The sequence below is a fragment of the Canis lupus genome, chromosome 5 (assembly GCF_048164855.1).
Source record: "Canis lupus baileyi chromosome 5, mCanLup2.hap1, whole genome shotgun sequence".
In the NCBI taxonomy this organism is placed as follows: domain Eukaryota; kingdom Metazoa; phylum Chordata; class Mammalia; order Carnivora; family Canidae; genus Canis; species Canis lupus.
The window spans coordinates 12,474,024-12,494,600 of NC_132842.1; the positions used below are offsets into that span (position 1 = coordinate 12,474,024).

The 20,577-nt window shown below is 37.9% G+C and overlaps 1 long non-coding RNA gene across 1 annotated transcript in view; it reads right to left on the reverse strand.

Moving 5' to 3' along the window:
- Nucleotides 1–5,344: 5,344 nt before the first annotated feature.
- The window catches only part of LOC140633224 (uncharacterized), a 30,173-nt gene continuing 14,940 nt past the window's right edge, over nt 5,345–20,577 (reverse strand). Inside the window, exon 3 of the long non-coding RNA XR_012030854.1 lies at nt 5,345–5,645. This is a non-coding gene — a long non-coding RNA (uncharacterized lncRNA). The remainder of the gene's footprint in view (nt 5,646–20,577) is intronic.

Sequence of the window (20,577 nt, forward strand, 5' to 3'; positions counted from 1 at the left end):
ATCTAGAGACTTCCTCTGTTAGGCAGTTCAGGTGAATGTCAAGTAATCACTCATCTAAAAACAAAATAAAAATACATAATAATATAGTGAGAGCTTTGAAAATTGAACTGTAAACACCCAGTACCAAAACAACAAAAATACAAAAATGCAATTTCATAAAGGTTTTTCAAGGTCTTAGAGAAGTGATTATGGAATACAGATTGATAAAAATATTGACTTCCCATCAGACCATTCTAGGGCTATTTCAAGTTTCACCCTCTCCATAGATAATGGATCAGTTATAGATGTCAATGCCACCAAACACACACACACACACACACACACACACACACACACACACACCTGCGAGAGGTTATCTCCTTCTCTCACATCCCCAATCATGTTTGTTAGCATGTTCTCCTGGCTCTATCTCCAGAATATATCTGAAATCTGACCTCCTCTCACCATTATGAAGGAATCAGGAGACTAATAAATAGAGGGATGTCAAGAAAGGAAGTTTCATGATGGACATATAGTTTCTAGAAGGAAGGTGCTGCAAAAAGGGGAAAAAACTACCATGGGTGGGAAATAATAGATGAATAAAGATTTCAAGAGTTAACTGTGTACGTTTTATCTCCTTCATAGTGCGTGGCAATATAATAGATACTTTAATTACTTTGATTTAGACTTAATGAACTGCATGTCTTTGGATAATTATTCTACTTCCTGTCTAAACCATACATAAGGTCTAGCTTAGTAGAAGAACTATAGAGTCTCCGTTGATTGTTTTCAGTCAGTTCTCTCTTTGTAGAGGAATCTATTTATACCCCTAGTCCTGCTTTCTGTCCTGGACACCAATTTTGTATTTTAACAGCCTTCTCCTCAAATACAACATCTTTAAAATTTGCCAGTGTTTCTTCTAAACCTTCCCCTGGTCTTCTGGTCTGTGTGAACAACTTCCATTCCCCTAAACAGCATCCACTTTGTTGCCTTCCCTTCTCTGCCCTTGACATTCAGACAGTTGCCAAGTCCTATCTTTTCTTCCCTTGCATCATCACATCAGTAATGTATTGAGATGGCACACTCAAAGTGGGCAATTTGAGGAAAGGTTAATAAAGGCATCAATACAATATTATGGAGAGAACCCATTACTACCCCCAGGACTAAAGGACCAACAAAAGGAAAAAAAAATGATAATGGAAATAGGAAGCCACTTGGAAAAGGCTAGGTCTAACAGAAACTATAGGCTTGGGCCACAACAAGTCTATGATGATCCCCTAAAAGAGAAGCTGCTGGGGCAGCCCGGGTGGCTCAGCGGTTTAGTGCCACCTTCAGCCCAGGGTCTGATCCTGGAGACCTGGGATGGAGTCCGCATCAGGCTCCCTGCATGGAACCTGCTTCTCCCTCTGCCTGTGTCTCTGCCCCCCGCTCTCTCTCTCTCTCTCTCTCTCTCTCTCTGTGTGTGTATCATGAATAAATAAATAAAATCTTAAAAAAAAAGAAGCTGGTGGAGGTAGGGGGCAGGATATAAATATCCTGATCTCACATTCTATCACTCCACTGATGTCCAGCCTTCACACATCATTGTCTGAACATAGCTGGAAGCCAGAGAATAAAAATACCCATTAATGTAGTCCAAACTGTTTGGCTTCTGGATTCTAACACTTCAGAACAGGCTACAAAGGGACAAATGGAAGATGTATAGCACAATTAGTATCCTCTTTATCTCCTTTGTTACTCCACTAATTCAGGACCCTATTTTCTCCTCCCTGATTTGCTGTCTTCTAAATATCTGCCTCCTTACTCTTAGTACACTGAACAATACTACCTTTGACACTAGAAGACACTATCTCTCTCTTCCATGGATGTTCACTGTACATTCTTAAAAATAGTCCAGAAGAATCTTGGTCCCCTCAACAACCATCTTTCAGAGGTCTGGTCCCTGGCCCGTTATGCCACACAAAGATCCCCACACATCTCCTCTCTTGATTTCCATGGTATGCTCAATGCCTTTGGAACTATCACAGGAAGAGACCACTACTTGGTACCTGAAATTAAAAACTGAATTTATTGCTTACCTTAGTAAAAGAGAGCTATGTTGACCAGGTATAGTCTCTTGGGCAAAGGAAGTTGCTTCCTTTATACAGGGTTTTGAGAAAGCATTCAGTTTCAGAGTTGTATTAGTTATGTCAGCAGGAATGAGTTGATGTAAACATGTTTTTTGTTACAGAGATGAGACTGAGTTAACATCAGGGACTGAGTTACATCAGTCTTATATGTATATTCATTGGAATGATTTCACCATCAATTGTCTGACTTTCAAAGTATGAAGTTATCATTTGTGGTTAGATTTTAGATTTGTGGTTAACTCAAATGGTAGTCATTAGTCAACTAAAGAAATTTAAACCAGGTCTGTTGGTTACTACAATAGCTATAGAACTGTCATTGACTGATTAAACAGATTTAAAACCAATTTTTTTGGTTTACTAGTGACCTTGAATATACAACAATAGCCTTTTCCCTAACTTTATTTAAAAAAAAAAAAAACCTGCTCTTATAAGACTTTTGGCTATGTGACCTCCCAAATCACATCACTATGGGCCAAGTGCCCATAATCTTATCTCATATCTGAGATATCCTTTTCCAAGCCTCAGATATGATTGTATTTCTTTCCTGTCATCAAACTGATGAGAGCAAATGAGTTAACTTCAAATGAAAGAAACAGCTCTAATTAAACTACTAGCAAGTCTACTGTACCATCTACTTGCCCATGGTACAAATCAGAACCTATGCCAGATGATATTCCCTTTCATGGCATCTCTTGGTCCCCAACTCCAATATATCAAATGCTCTGATATTATTCTGTCCACCTCAACCTTTGCTCAATCCTTAGAGAGCTAAAGTCTCTGACAAGAAGATAAATGGACTGTATTTCAGCAAGTCTAGGAGAGGCATAATACCACAATAGATAGATCTCCCAAAAGAAAGGAGGCCATAAATCAGAGAGCAATTCTGGAGTGATGTACATCTCAGAACATCTGCTTTTTATAGCCCTCATGGAGTACAAATGCTTGACTAAATTATGGTGTTCTGCCTCAGGTTCCCTTCCATCTTCCCCCTGCCTCCTGATCATCCCCTTGCATAACCTCCTGTGACCCTCCGGGTCTGAACCTACTGGGATTTTCCTTTATAGTTACAGTTCTTTCATAGAAACTTCATTATAGAATATTGAGAATCTTAATAGGGCCATAAGTTGTAAAATGGGTTTTTGAGAATTTTAAGATTTTGAATCCTACCCCTTATCACTTTCTTTCCATTCTTAGGTTATTAGTAAGAATAAATTCAGTTCTATAAATCTTTATAAACTCTTACTAGCTTATCTTGCCAATTCATAACCATTAAGTGTCCTTATATACTTCGTAGCATAGGAAGGACTAAAGTTGTTAGTGGACATAACCCATTATTAAAAAAAAAAAAAAAGCATCAGCTAATTGAATCCTCCACTGTAGATCAGTGTCCCAATATGTTGGCTTCACATTTAACATCTTGCTACAGGTGATGCAGAGACCTCAGCTAAAACCTGATGGTGAGTGATAGGAAAGAAGCACCATAAAACAACTATAGAAATGGAACCCTAAGCTGAATTATTCTTAAATCCATTGTGCTATTTCCAGAAGCCTGAGCATAACTATGAGTATAATTATGTTCCATGGAGTTACTCAAGTGAAACGGAAAGTACATTTTCTGGTCTAAAGCAGTATATAATTTGATATGGAAAAGTGAATGGACAAATAAAAAACTAAATAACATGTGAAAAGAAAATGTAAGTACAGCTAAACATAATTACCCATCCTTCAGTTCTCAAGTAAATGGCAATCACATTTTCCTGACTACAATCAATTTGGTTTTGTTTTTAGAGTATTGTCATAATTTCCTTTATTTGATGTACCCAGTTGTTAACGTTTATGTATGTGTGTTATTTGGTGAATACAAATACAGCCAGCACACTTCTGTGCTGGTTTATAATCACCAGGTAGGTGGAGCCCATACCTGTTTTTTGCTCACTGTTTTACCCCCAAAATCTCATCTATTGCCTGGAATCTACTAGTACTACTCAAGAAATATTTCTGAATGAATCATTGAGTATAAAATGCTTCCATTAAATTTTTATCAGTAGTTATATCTTCAAAAGAGTATTCAGTGGTGAATATAGTCCACTATTGAACTGACACTAACTTATTCATAAACCCTGAAAATCTCTCTCTCTCTCTCCCTCTCTCTCTCTCTACTTATATTTCCACAAGTAAAATGGTGATTAAAAACATCTAACTTGGGTAGCCCGGGTGGCTCAGCGGTTTAGTGCCTGCTTTCAACCCAGGGCCTGATCCTGGGGACCCAGGATTGAGTCCCACGTTGGACTCCCTGCATGGAGCCTGCTTCTCCCTCTGCCTGTGTCTCTGCCTGTGTGTGTGTGTGTCTCATAAATAAATAAATAAAATCTTTTTAAAAAATCATCTGACTAACCTATTTTTCCTTATATGGTTGCTACATAGCAAACCAAACCTTAGAGATATAAACCAGTGATTTTATTATGCTCACAAATTCTGTAGGTCAGGAATTCAAATATGGCAGAGTGGACTCTCTTGTTTCTGCTCCAAAATGGATACCATTTCAGCTGGGAAGACTTAAAAACTGGAGGTGACTCAATGGCTGGAATTTTCTGAAGGCATCTTTACTTACATATTTGGGAATTGGTGCTGGTTGTTGACTAGGAGCTCCACTGGACTATTGGATAGAAAACCTACAAGTGGCCTTTCTAAGTGGGCTAGTTTTGACTTCCTTGCAAGAGAGTAGCTGAGTTTCAAGAGGAAGCATCAAAAGAGAATCAGGAAGGAACTATAGCATCTTTTATGACTTAACTTCAAAACTCACATAGTTTCACTTGCACCTTTGCAGTCTCAAGTCTTCCAGGCTCAAAGTGATGGAGATTATAGATCCAATCACTCAATGGAAGGATGGTTATAGGAAGAGAAAGTAGATGGGAAATATTGTTCTGGTATTTTTAGAATCTCCCACAGCTGCTTTGATGATCCAAGAGGGTTCCAGGAGAAATGCTAAACTGCATCTTCAAGTGTTTGTTTTTGTCTAAATCTTGACTCTTTCTTAATCTAACAATATTTTGAATCATGCATTTCTGAGGTTTCCTCATGGTCCCTATTGGCACTCTTATATTGTTGTAATGGTTCTTGATGGAAAATCAAGGAAAAAACTGAAACTCTAATTTAAAAAACAATGGAGAGACACAAATCACCATTGAAGTGAGAAAAATATGGTTAATTAAACACAGGGAAATCATTAACAAGTATTTATTATCCTACACAATTTCTGGGGGTCAAGAATCAAGTAGTGGCTTAGCTATTTTGTCATTCTGGCTCAAGAGTTCTCATGAGGTGTCCATCAACTTGCTGACCAGGGCTGCAGTCATCTGAAAGGCTGGGCTAGGCCTGGAGAATGCTTGCAAGATGACACATTTATATGACTGCTTGCTGGAGGACTCAGGTCCCTGTTGGTTCTTGGGATACAGCATCAACTTCTTGCCATGGGAACCTCTCCTTGGGGCTGCTTAAGTGTTCCCATGGTATGGCACCTGGCTCCCTCAGAGCATGCTGTCCAAGAGAGGGCAAGGCAGATATAGCAATGTCCTTTCTGACTAACCTTCATTTCCGTAATATCATATTGGTTTATACAGGACTTTCCTATTCATTATGGAAGAGACTCCTCAAGGGCCTAAATACCAGGAGGGAGGTATTGGAATAATCACCAATAAATTAGTATAACCACACTGGAGAGCAACTTTATAATATGTATCTAAAGACAAAAAATGTTTCAGAGCACAAAGTTGGCTTTCAAAAAATATTTTTTGCAGGAATGATTAAATAAGCAAATAACCCAGTAGTTCCAGTCCTAGGAATCAACTCTACGGAAATAATAAGGTAGCAATGACAAAGATTTATTTATCAACATGTTTATTAATGCATTATTTGTGACAGGGATAAAATAGAAATAAACCGTCCAAATAATAGGTTCATTAAATGAATTATATTATATCTTGATTGTTTCTGTTATTAAAACTTAATTTTCAAGGAATTTTAATGAGATGTTCCTGATACAGCATAGATGAAAAATGCACAAATAATAAAAAACAATAATTAAATATGATCCCAATTAGTTGCATTCATATCTGAAAATAAAGAATACTGGAAGGAAATATAACAAAGAGTTAACAAAAGTTATTTCCAGGTTTCATGTTATAGTTTTTGTTCCTTCTACTTCTCTATACCTTCAAATTGTCTATATTGCATTATTTTTATTTTTATAATCATCAATATTACTTTTCTGATTCTGATTTATTGCTCTTCCGACACACTTTATTCTCATCTGCTCATGCAGTCCCACATAATCTTGACAATAAGGTCATAGCTAAACTTTTGCACTTTTCTACTGTTAATATTTTAATGCTATGCAAAGGGAGAAACTAACCATAAAACTTATCTTAAGATCTACAATCACTAGAAAGTCAGCAATACATATAGCAACTTATCAGACTATATTTTTGGCTCCTTTAAATCTGGGCCACTTTTTATTTCTATATCACAAAATTATCTATTCTGGAAAATATTGCTATTTAAATCATAGAAATCATTGAGTAAATATACAATGAATGCCATTTGGAGACAAACACAATTTTTGTTTTGTTTTTTCTTTCTTTCCTTACTAATTATACTTAGACAATTCTTGTGACTTTAGACTATACAAATAATCAGTTTGGCATTTGACCTCAAAGCAATTCTGAAGGTCACTGTGCTTGTTCTGTCTGCCTCTTATAGAGACCCTAAAGTCTTTCATCCAGAAACAAAATCCTTTCACAAATGCTTTATTAAAACACATAGCCCTACAGGGAAATGAAATAATTTGATTGTACAAGGTAAGACAAGCAAAACTTAAATGACCAACAGAACTTCCAAAGCAATTTTTTTTTTTTTTGAGAGAAAGAGAGCAGGGGGTAGAGGGCAGCGGGGAAGGGAAGAGGGACAGGGAGAGAGTCTCAAGCAGACTCCAGACCCAGCATGGAGCCCTTCACAGGGCTGAATCTCACAACTGTGAGATCACAACCTGAGCCAAAACCAAGAGTCAGACGCTCAACTGACAGTGCCCCCCATGTGCCCCCAAAGCAAATTTAGAAACGTCCTGGAAAGAAAATGCTTTTTTTTTTTGGAAAGACTAGGCTTTTTTGTCAAAAGTCTTTTATATCATTGTCCTCCCTTGCAAATAACCATAAATATAAGAAAGAGCTTGAACCTTTGCACTAGAATATCCAGCATGTCCCAAATACCTCAATACAACACATGAAAATTTCAGTTTTCTTAGAAATGAGAGCTATCATATTCCATCACATATTAATAAGATCATTTTTTATATTTCTTTAAAAATTAATTAAAGTCAACCCATTCTTTTGGAAAGAAATAAATACATAAATAATACAAAATAAATACAAATAATACAAAATAAATACAGTTTGAAACATGTTTGATTTCAAAAGAGGAAGCTGTATCTTCCTTGTTTGAAATCAAACATGTTTCAGACTAGAAACCAAGTTCAAAGAAATTATAGCTCAGACAAGACCAATGAAATATCTCATATGTACATTTTGAGGTCTTTAATATATTATCTGTTCCATCATTAAGCTCAGAACAAGTCCAATCAAATATGACATTAATTAAAATATTCCGCACTTCTATTAGTGTTGATTAGTTATTAGAATGAAATTGTTAGCATTTTTATGGAACAGTTTAAAAATTCACCTCCAAAGAAGGTGCAAACCACGTATTTAACAACAAATGCCAAGTGTGAGATTATCCTCTCTTTAGAGGCACACAATGCACCACTTAAATAAAAAAATAAGAACCAGAGAAATGATAAAAAATACTTTTCTCCACTGGTCTTTTTTTTTTTTTTTTTCCCCACTGGTCTTTTCTGTCTTCACACATAAGGCCTGAGTACTCATATTACAGTAAAACTGAAGGCAGGCTATTTATTGGTGAATTAGTAAGTTATCCAAAAGCTTTTTTGGCAAATTGCCCACCTTATAAGGGAAAATGTGTGAGTTTTGCTACATAACATAAAATCAACTAATCTAACATGTATAGAAGTCTTCATTTGAATTCTACATACAGTATGAATCACCTATTTACATTTTCAATTGCATTTCTGATAAACACCTCAAAACACAACATTTATATTCAAAAAATATAAATGCCTATCATTTTAGAGGCATTTGAATAAGCAGATGTAAGATATCTCTACCCTTTTAAAAACAAATCAAAGAAAGACATTTAAAAATTTATCTCACATCATTCCATTTTAAACATGCATTATCCATCCCTAACTCAAATGACACACTATGTTGAATAAACAGTTATTAAAAGCTATCTAAGGGTCAGAGAAGCTGCTGCTTGTCCTCACATACAACATAGAATTTCCAAATACTATCTAAATTTCTTCATGAACACCCAGAGGCAATGGGACTTAGCCACTAAGAGCATAGACTGTGTGGTCATGTTGCCTAGTGGGATCCAGGCTGTTATCACCTAAGAGTTATGTCCCGTGGAGAAGTTACATGACCTCTTGCTCAGTTTTCCCATCTGTAAAAATGAGGATGATTATAATAGTACATACCACATAGACAATTTCTGCAAGGAGTAAATGAATAATACAATAAAATAATAGTGTCCCACATCACAATGGATCTGCATTAGCTATTATTTTTTCTGATCATTTCTGTTCTTGCTACCACAACTTTAATTAAAAAAGAATATTTATGTACTCCCAGATTGCTTCACCATCCCATCAACTTCTCTCCTTGCCTTCTCTATTTTCCACATCTAATATATTTTTTAAAAATTGAGGTATACTTGAAATATGGTATTATACTAGAATCATATGTATAATATGATGATTCATTGCTTGTACCCATTGAAAAATGATCACCATATTTAAGTCTACTTACCATCTGTCATCATACAATGTTACAACATTTTTTTTCTTGTGATGGGAACATTTAAGATTTACTCTCTTAGCAACTTTCAAATTTGCAATACAGTGTTATTGACTACAGCCCCCTGGTATACATTGTACACTCATGACTTATTTATCTTATTTTTAAATTTCTATTCTTTATTTTTTAAGTAGGCTCCATGACCAGCATGGAGCCTAACACAGAGATTGAACTCACGATCCTGAAATCAAGACCTGAGCTGAGATCAAGAGTAAGGTGTTTAACAGACTGAGCCATTCAGGCACCCCATGACTTATTTATTTTATAACTGGAGGTTAGTACCTTTTAAGCTCCTTATTTTCAAGAAATTAACAAATAAATGAACCTATTCACAAATGCCCTGCTCAAATAATTTTGATTTCCAATTTTCTCCAGAATAAAGAGCGAATATCCCATCTTCGTGGTCTCCCAAAATTTGCCCATAACATGTTCCAATATTATCTTTCTCTGTCTGCCATTCACAGGAGTGCAAGGGGACAGCCTCACTATATTCCTTCAGCTTTCCAAGACTGCTCTGCTGTTTCCCCTTTTAGAATGTCTTCCCAACCACCACTCTATCTACTGAGCTCCTGTTCATTCTTCAAAGCCATTGAAGTTAATCCATTCACAGAAACTTCCTCTCTAACCACAAACCCACAGTGATGTAACCTGCTATGTACACATAAATCTAAAATTCCTTATCTGGGATGCTCATTGAGTCCTTTGTCATGCATTACCCTAAGCTTCAGTATTTCAAGGTATAATTCCCGTGTAAATATAAAACAACAGCATATCTAAATTTAGGCATTCCTCCCAAACAATTAGCCTGCTTCTCTGAGGATCAGAACTGTATTTTACTCATTTTTAATAGAGCTACAGCGAGGCACATAACAAGCACTACATGGAATTGATTTGAATATTTATGACCCCTGTCTAGGCCAACATTAGCATATTAGCATATTAGTATCTTGTAACTGACAAAAAAGAGAGGGGTAAAGCTCTGAGGGAAAAGTTCATAAAAGAGTGCACAAAATTCTCGAGTTGATTACCCAACATTTGTATCTGGGGCAAGAGGAATCTTATTAGAGCAAATGCAGCAACCTTGAGCTGCAGCTGCTGTCTTGGTGTCCCATAAGGAATTCCCAATGGTCTGGATTTCACCTGGTCCAGGTATACTAATCCCTGCCCGAGGCATAAGGCTATGACTGTTCTAACTTATTGCTGTCAAATTGCTGATTTCTTTTCTATCCATTAAGTGGGTCATATTTGGCCAACTGGATTAACAGTGTTGGAATTAGGATGCTGGCCCCTTTAGGTTTTGCCTGTGCCCTATCTGCAGGCCTGGAAGGATACTGGGGAAAGGATACTGGGGAAAGCCCTGATTTCCTAGAGTGTGTTCAGACTGCACCAAAAAGATAAGTGGCCACTACCATCAAGATTATTTTTTGTAATTGAGAGATCCAATGGTGGAGTTTGTAAAAAAGGACTAATAGATGGGGATTTTTTTTAACCATTATTGTAAAATACATTTGTTAAGTCACAGTTGCCATCTATCTGTCCAGACAACCAATGTATCCATATCCCTTCCTAGAAGGCTTTGGGGCCACCATTTCAATTCTACATAGTTCAGTAATATGTATCAACATTTCCCCCACTTTACTACTTTTACCATTTGGTTTCTCTTCTTCACTACTGTTTTTTGTTTTATTCAGATGGCCACTACTGGCCATCTATAATCCCTTTGCATCCTCAACTCCCTTTAAAGTCTTAAATGATAACTTATTTCTGGAACAATCTTTCCATCCAGGAAGACCCATGCTTGAGGTATGGGACCATGTCTGCCAGCTAGCCATTATGTGGGTCTAAGGAGGACACCCACCTAAGGCAAGGCAGAAAAAGTCCTGCAGGGAGTAAGATCCCATCTCAGTGAGATGTTGATAATGAAGCATGTAGACCATCAAGTGATGAAGAAACCAAGAGAGTCATAATAAGAAGTCTGATCACTCCAGGAGATTCATACAAGGTGGTCAAGAGTAGGATTACAGTTACTTTCCGGAATTGGAACTGGACAGGAACCATCTAACCCTGCCACTGTTTAAGAACATCAGGTTCAATTCCCAACTGGATGCTCATGCCCTGGAGGAAGCACTCACTCTTTCACAGAGTAGGACCAAGCAGCAGCCTGGCCACCCATTGCAGGCATTCAAGGAGAACCACCTGAGAGATGTCCATCCTCAAACAACACCACCAAATTTCCTTGTGCCTTTGCTCTGTGCTTTCATGTAAGCTATCTACAATGCCTAGCATTCTAAACTCCACTCCTTAAATTAGGAAAACTGCTCTTACCTTTCAATGTTAAGTGTAACTTTCTCCCTCCACCTCATAGGTAAGATGCCTCTCCCTCTGCACCCAGCCATAATTGTATTGTTATGGAATGATATATTCATTACCCCCAACAGACTGAGAATTCCTTGATGTCAGAAATTATATGTTGTTTCCAGAATTGTGTCTCCAGAATTGCCTTACTCATGTTGATGAGCAAATGAGCAAATACACAAATAAAAGAAAGAAAGGATGAGCACATTCCTGAGCATTTGTGGTTTTGACAGGGAGACAACTATCAATTATTGAACCCTACTGGCACTGAGAGCTTTGATAAATGGGTGAACCAATGGTATGGAATTATGGAATTCCTCCCTCTCTTTGGGAGGGCTGGTGGGATGGACAATTGATGACCTGAATGAGAGGCAGAGCTGCCTCCTGACACCAGGGTGGCACATCAGAACATCAGAAACACAGGGATGGCATTTGTAAAGATACAAGTGCTGATACCACCTCTAACGATAGTATTTCTCAGGGAACTAAAATCTCATTTCTTTTCTTCCTGCCTCCAACCAGAATCAAGGAATGAGTAACTGCACACTGCTGATATTTCTCATTAGGGTATTTTACACTAGCATGGACATTCCTGCCTTGGAAATAAGCCCTTTAGGGAAATGACTACAACCATATTCTGTACAGCAGAAAGCACGTTATCACCATGAAGATAATAGCATGCCACCTCTAAGGCTAGTGATAAGAAGTTAGTTTAAACTTTTCCTGAGAGAACTGAGATTAAAGAAAAGAATAATTACAATATTTCAGGGCAAATCTGTTCCACAAGTTTGAATAAGAGAACAAGAAAAAAAATCACAACTCAAGTCTCTGTAGTCAGTGATTTCAAGTGCAGCAATGGTGTTTTATCCTTATCAATAAGTTTATTCTCACACAATGTATAGAGCTATAGAAAAATGGCTGAGTTTTGTAAGGAAGAGAAGGGAAGATTGGTACCAAAAAGCAACCTTCCGTTTCTTTCTTACTTACTAGTTTGCTCAAACAATATTTCTTAGAAATCATACTTAAGAATGTCTCATCCAACCCCCCAATCACCCATTTTGTGCTTTCAAATGTCAGCTGTCAGACCACATCAGAGAAATTAATAAGTCTAGCAATACTGTCAAGCTTAAATAACAGAAATTAATTAATGATATTATTGGACCTTATAATTTGCATATATATTATTTTTCCATGAATGAAGAAATAATTTAAGTCTAGTATTATAACTTAGAACATAAAGAATGAATAGCTATGCAAAAGAATGAAACTAGACCACTGTCTTACATGATACACAAAAATAGACTCAAAATGGATTAAAAATCTCAATGTAAGCTGAAGCCATTAAACTCTTAAAAGAAAATATAGGCAGTCATCTCTTAGACATTGGCCTAGCAACTTTTTTCTGAGTATATCTCCTCAAGCAAGGGAACAAAAGTAAAAATAAACTATTGGGGCTATCTTGAGCCAAAAAGCTTTTGCACAGAAAAGGAAGCAGCAAGCAAAACAAAAAGGCAACCTACTGAATGGGAGAAGATATTTGTAAATGACATATTTGATAAAGGGTTAATATCCAAAATAAAGATTTTATATTAACTCAACATCAAAAAAAAAAAAAAAAAAACAATCTGAGTAAAAAAGGAGGCAGAGTAGGCATTTTTCCAAAGAAGATAGCCATCTGGCCAACAGACACGTGAAAAGATGCTCAACGTCACTAATCATCAGAGAAATGGAAATCAAGACCACAAGGAGCTATCACCTCACACCTGTCAGAATGACTAGAATCAAAAAGACAAGAAATAACAAATGTTGGTGAGGATGTGGTAAAAAGGGAACCCTTGTAGGAATGTAAATTGGTGTAGCAACTGTGGAAAATAGTATGGAGTTCCCTCAAAAAATTAAAAATAGAAATACCATATAATCCAGTAATCTACTACTGGGTATTTAGCCAAAGAAAACAAAAACACTAATTTGAAAAGATATATGCACCTCTACATTTATTGCAATATTATTTATAATAGTCATGATATGGAAACAACCTAAGTGTCCACAGAATGGATTGGGAAGATGTGAGATAGATATATTTATATAATGGAATATTACTCAGCCATAAAGTAAAATGAAATCTTGCCATTCATGACAACATGAATGGAACTAGAGAATATTATGCTAATTGAAATAAGTCAGAGAAAGACAAATGCAATATGATTTTACTCATGTGTGTAATTCAAAAAACAAAATAAATAAGGGGCGTCTGGGTAACTCAATCAGTTGAGTATCTGACTATTGCCTTTAGCTCAAGTCATGATCTCAGGGGTCATGAAATCAAGCCCCATTTTGGGCTCCACTCTCAGCAAGGAGTCTGCTTGAAGATTCTCTCCCTCTGCTCCTCCCCTGACTCTCTCTCAAGTAAATAATTAAATCTTTAAAAAAAAGAATATTTCTAAAAATGAACAAATAAACACACACACACACACACACACACACACACACACACACAAAACCAGAAATAATCTTACCATAATCTTACCAATACAGAGAACAAACTTGTGATTGCCAGAGGGGAGGCGGCTGGGACGGATGGGCAAAATAGGTGGAGATTAAAAAGTACAAACTTCCAGTTTTTAAGTAAATAGTCACAGGTATGAAAAATACAGCATAGGAAATATAGTCAATAATATTGAAATTACATTGTACAGTGAAAGGTGGTAACTACACTTACTGTGCTGAGCACTGCATAATGTACAGATTTGTCCAGTCACTGGACAAATTAGTCATACATTAGTCGTACACCTGAAACTAATATAACATTATATGTCAATTATACTTCAGTTAAAAAAAGAACCTAAAAGAGTCTAAATGCAACACACATTCTTCATTTCCAATTTAAAACACTCCCTAAGTGAAATAGACATACACGTGTCCTTTGATTATAACAACAACAAAAAAGTAATTCCAACATTGTTACCCTGTTTTACAGATTAGAAAGTTCAGGCTCAGAATCATGAAGCATGATGTTCAAAGTCATAGCTCACCTACAGTAGAACTTAGATTTGAACTTTTGTCCTTTGCATTAATGATACAAAGGTAAATAGGGAATTCTGGTAGATGGATAAATCAACTTTTATTTATTTTTTATCAACTTTTATTTGACTACAGACATTATTCAAATTCTCTACAGTCTTTTCCTTCAAAATAAATAAGAATATGATGTATCATAAATGTGAAAAATGACATAAACAAATTTCCCCAAATGATATGGAAAAGCAAACAGGTTTAAAGGAAGGCTTTGCAACAGCAATGACAACAAAAATAAGTATATCCCTTTGGGTAATATTTTCTAAAGCGTGCTCTCTAGGACCACAGTTTTACAGGATTTTTAGGGATATTAAATGAGGGAAAGAAAGGATTCAACAGAAATCAGTTGCATTTCTATACATTAACAATAAGAAATCCAAAAAGGAAATTAAGAATACCATTCCATTTAAAATAGCTTCAAATTGTGTTAACTAGCCTTATTGAGGTCATCATTTCATAGTATACACATCTGTCAAATCGTCACCTAGTACACCTTAAATTTACACAATGATATATATCAACCACATCTCAATAAAGCTGGGAAAGACATTTAAAAATAAAAAATAATATGGCATCACAAAATAATTAAATACTTAGCAATAAACTTCATCAAGGAGGCAAAGACTGAAAACTGTAAGATGTCGCTGTAAGTGGTTAAAGAAGACACCAATAAACAGGAAAGACATCCATGATCACGGATTAGAACACTTAACAACGTTCAGCTATCAATACTACCCAAAGTGATCTACACATTCAATGCAATCCCTTTCAAAATGCTAAAGACTTTTTTTTGCATAAATAGGAAAATCCATTCTAAAATTCATATAGCATCTCAAGGATCCCGGAACAGTAAAGTATGTGATTTTTGATCGCAGGGTAGTGAGTTTGAGCCCTACTTAGGGCAATAAACCTACATAAAATTTTTTAAAAAGAACAAACTTAGAGGCCTCACACATGCTGATTTCAAAACTTACTGCAAAGCTGCAGCAGTCAAAGCTGTGGTGGTGGCGCTATCATAAAGACTAACATATAGGGGGCCTGGGTGGCTCAGCCGGTTAAGTGGCTGCCTTTGGCTCAGGTTGTGATCCCTGGGTCATGGAATCAAGCTCTGCATCAGGCGCTGCTCAGTGGGGAGCCTGCTTATCCCTCTCCCTCTGCCACTCTCCCTGCTTGTGTTCTCTTCTCTCATTCATTTATTCAAATTAGGTCTTAAAAAAAAGAAAGACAGACATATATTCCAATGCAATAGAATAGAGATCCCAGAAGACATACATGTCTTCCTATATGTGGTCACATGATTTTGACAAGGACCATTCAAATGAGGAAAAGGCAGTCTTTTCAACAAGCATTGCTGGGAATACGGGATATCCACATGCAAAAGAATAAAGTTGGACCCCTACTTTATACTATATTCTAAAATTAACTCAAAATGGATCAAAGAGCTATTTATCCCATCTCACTAAGTGGCAATCTCATCCTACCAGTTGTTCAGACCAGAAGCCTCAGTTATCTTTGTCTTTTCAATGCCACACTACATGTTCACTCCAACAGAAGACCCATCCCTTATCCTTCTAAATACATCCTGAATCTGACAACTTCCAGTATTTCAAAGATATAGTTGCCTTCTCTGCACAAAACTGCTATCTACTTTCCCTTTTCTCTTCTCATCTTTATATTTTTTTCCACATTGTAGGGTCATGCCTTTAAAACGAATCTGATCATATCTCTCTTGTGGTCAAACCCTGCAATGCATTCTTCTCTCATCCTAATTTAAAGCCAAAGTCATTACAGTTTTTAAAGTTCTACATCATCCACACCCTGCACTCCCCAACACAACCTTTCTGACTCATTGTATGTAATTCCCCATTCTGTTCCAGCACACCTGCTTCATTGCTTTCTCTGGACAATACCCAAACTGTTCTACTTCAACACCCAGACACTTGCTATTTTTTTACCTAGAAGTTCTTCCATGTACCTGAAGGCTTGTCCCTTCCTGTCCTCAGGTCTAGAGTCTAATTCCTTAGACCTTCTATGACCATCTAATATAAAATACATCTGGTGGCGCCTGGCTGGCTAAGTCAGTAAAGCATGTGATTCTTGATCCCAGAGTAGTGAGTTTGAGCCCCAATTAGGGCATGAAATAAAATAAAGACAACAAAATAAAATAAAATAGGCCTACCTACAGTGTTTTTACCTTACTTTTTATTTTACTATACAATCTGAAATTTAAAATTTTATAAATGTATATGTTTATCGTGTAGCTTCTATCTCACTCCACTAGAATATAAGTTGCATTAGAGTAGGGACTTTGTTTTGTTCTCTATCATATCCCTTAGACTAGGGCCTGCCACATGCAAAAACTCAAAAAATATTGTTATGAATGTGAATATTGTTATAATGTGAATTAATGAATGAATGAACATAATTAATGCTACATTTACACACATAATTAACAACTCATGAAATTTACAATTTACTTCATTGCTCCAATTAAGTCTTTAAAATTGAGTATTATCATTTTGGTCATAAATTGCCATAGCTCAATTAAGTGAACAAAAATTAGCTTTTAAATTACAATGCGGGGGCAAGATGGCAGAAGAGTAGGGTCCCCAAGTCACCTGTCCCCACCAAATTACCTAGGTAACCTTCAAATCATCCTGAAAATCTACGAATTAGGCCTGAGATTTAAAGACAGAACGGCTAGAACGCTACAGTGAGAAGAGTTCACGCTTCTATCAAGGTCAGAAGACGGGGAAAAAGAAATAAAGAAACAAAAGGCCTCCAAGGGGGAGGGGCCCGCGAGGAGCCGGGCTGAGGCCGGGGCGAGTGTCCCCAGGACAGGAGAGCCCCGTCCCGGAGGAGCAGGAGCTGCACCACCCTTCCCGGGCGGAAAGGGGCGCGCGGGGAGGTGGAGCAGGACCCAGGAGGGCGAGGATGCCCTCGGGCTCCCGGGGACACTAACAGACACCTGCGCCCCGGGAGAGTGAGCCGAGCTCCCTAAGGGCTGCAGCGCGGGCGGCGGGGCCCGGAGCAGCTCGGAGGGGCTCGGGGGCGGCTCCGCGGAGGGGGCTGCGGGGCGGGAGCGGGAATCCACCAGCGCAGGCTCCGGAGCACAGGGCGCCGGGACACAGCCCAGGATCCGGCCTCCCCCGGGACAGACAGAGGCCGGGAGGGCCCAGGACAGCAAGGACGCTCCTGCCCCGAGCTGAGCAGATCAGCGGCCCCGGCCCGGAGCCTCCAGGCCCTGCAGACGGAGAGCTCCGGAGCTACTGCGGGGGCTGACTCCAGGGCTCCAGAGCTGGCCCCGCCACTGGGGTTGTTCCTCCTGGGGCCTCACGGGGTAAACAACCCCCACTGAGCCTCACAGTGGCCTCACCTGATAAACAGCTTAAACATTACTCGCCGAGCCCTGCACCAGGCAGGGAGCTGAGCAGCCCCCCAAGTGCTAACACCTGAAAATCAGCACAACAGGCCCCTCCCCCAGAAGACCAGCTGGACGGACAGTTCCAGGGGAAGCCAAGGGACTTAAAGTATACAGAATCAGAAGATACTCCCCCGTGGGTTTTTTTTTTTTTTTCTGTTTGCTTCCCCCACCCTTTTTTTCTTTCTCTTTTTTTTCTCTTTTTCTTCCTTTTTTCTTTTTTCTTTTCCTCTTTTCTTTCCTTCTTTCTCTCCTTTTTCTCCTTTTCCCAATACAACTTGTTCTTGGCCACTCTGCACTGAGCAAAATGACTAGAAGGAAAACCTCACCTCAAAAGAAAGAATCAGAAACAATCCTCTCTCCCACAGAGTTACAAAATTTGGATTACAATTCAATGTCAGAAAGCCAATTCATAAGCACTATTAAAAAGCTACTGGTGGCTCCAGAAAAAAAGCATAAAGGACTCAAGAGAAATCATAACTGCAGAATGTAGATCCAATCAGGCAGAAATTAAAAATCAATTGAATGAGATGCAATCCAAACTAGAGGTCCTAACGACCAGGGTTAACAAGGTGGAAGAACAAGTGAGTTGCCATAGATGGCAAAGAGGGAAACTGAGGAAAAAAGAGACAAACAATTAAAAGATCATTAGGATAGAATAAAGGAAATAAGTGACAGCCTGGGGAAGAAAAATCTACATTTAATTGGGGTTCCTGAGGGCGCTAAAAGGGAGAGAAAGCCAGAATATGTATTTGAACAAATCATAGCTAATCTGGGAAGTGAAACAGGCATTCAGATCCAAAAAATAGAGAGATACCCCCCTAAAATCAATAAAAACCGTTCAACACCTCGACATTTAATAGTGAAGCTTGCAAATTCCAAAGATAAAGAGAAGATCCTTAAAACAGCAAGAGACAAGAAATCCCTGACTTTTATGGGGAGGAATATTAGGGTAACAGCAGACCTCTCCACAGAGACCTGGCAGGCCAGAAAGGGCTGGCAGGATATATTCAGGGTCCTAAATGAGAAGAACATGCAACCAAGAATACTTTATCCAGCAAGACTTTCATTCAGAATAGAAGGAGAGATAAAGAGCTTCCAAGACAGGCAGGAACTAAAAGAATATGTGACCTCCAAACCAGCTCTGCAAGAAATTTTAAGGGGGACTCTTAAAATTCCCTTATAAGAAGAAGTCCAATCGAACAATCCACAAAAACAGGGACTGAATAGATATCATGATGACACTAAACTCATATCTTTCAATAGTAACTCTGAACGTGAATGGGCTTAATGACCCCATCCAAAGGCGCAGGGTTTCAGACTGGATAAAAAAACAGGACCCATTTTTTGCTGTCTACAGGAGACTCATTTCAGACAAAAGGACACCTACAATCTGAAAATAAAAGGTTGGAGAACAATTTACTATTCAAATGGTCCTCAAAAGAAAACAGGGGTAGCCATCCTTATATCAGAAAAACTAAAATTTACCTCGAAGACTGTAGTGAGAGATGAAGAGGAACACCATATCATACTTAAAGGATCTATCCAACAAGAGGACTTAACAATCCTCAATATATATGCCCCGAATGTGGGAGCTGCCAAATATATCAATCAATTAATAACCAAGTTAAGACATACTTAGATAATAATACACTTATACTTGGTGACTTCAATCTACTGCTTCCTACACTCAATAGGTTTTCTAAGCACAACATCTCCAAAGAAACAAGAGCTTTAAATGATACACTCGACCAGATGGATTTCACAGATATCTACAGAACTTTACATCCAAACGCAACTGAATACACATTCTTCTCAAGTGCACATGGAACTTTCTCCAGAATAGACCACATAAGGGGTCACAAATCAGGTCTGAACCAATACCAAAAGATTGGGATCGTCCCCTGCATATTCTCAGACCATAATGCATTGAAAGTAGAACTAAATCACAACAAGAAGTTTGGAAGGACCTCAAACACGTGGAGATTAAAGACCATCTTGCTAAAAGATGAAAGGGTCAACCAGGAAATTAAGGAAGAATTTAAAAGATTCATGGAAACTAATGAAAATGAAGATACAACCCTTCAAAATCTTTGGGATGCAGCAAAAGCAGTCCTGAGGGGGAAATACATCTCAATACAAGCATCCATCCAAAAACTGGAAAGAACTCAAATAAAAAGCTAACCTTACACCTAAAGGAGCTAGAGAAAAAACATGAAATAGATCCTACACCCAGCAGAAGAAGAGTTAATAAAGATTCGAGCAGAACTCAACGAAATCGAGACCAGAAGAACTGTGGACAGATCAACAAAACCAGGAGTTGGTCCTTTGAAAGAATTAATAAGATAGATAAACCATTACCCAACCTTATTAAAAAGAAGAGAGAGAAGACTCAAATTAATAAAATCATGAATGAGAAAAGAGAGATCACTACCAACACCAAGGAAATACAAACGATTTTAAAAACATATTATGAACAGCTATACGCCAATAAATTAGGCAATCTAGAAGAAATGGACGCATTCCTGGAAAGCCACAAATTACCAAAACTGGATCAGGAAGAAATAGAAAACCTGAACAGGCCAATAACCAGGGAGGAAATTGAAGCACTCATCAAAAACCTCCCAAGACA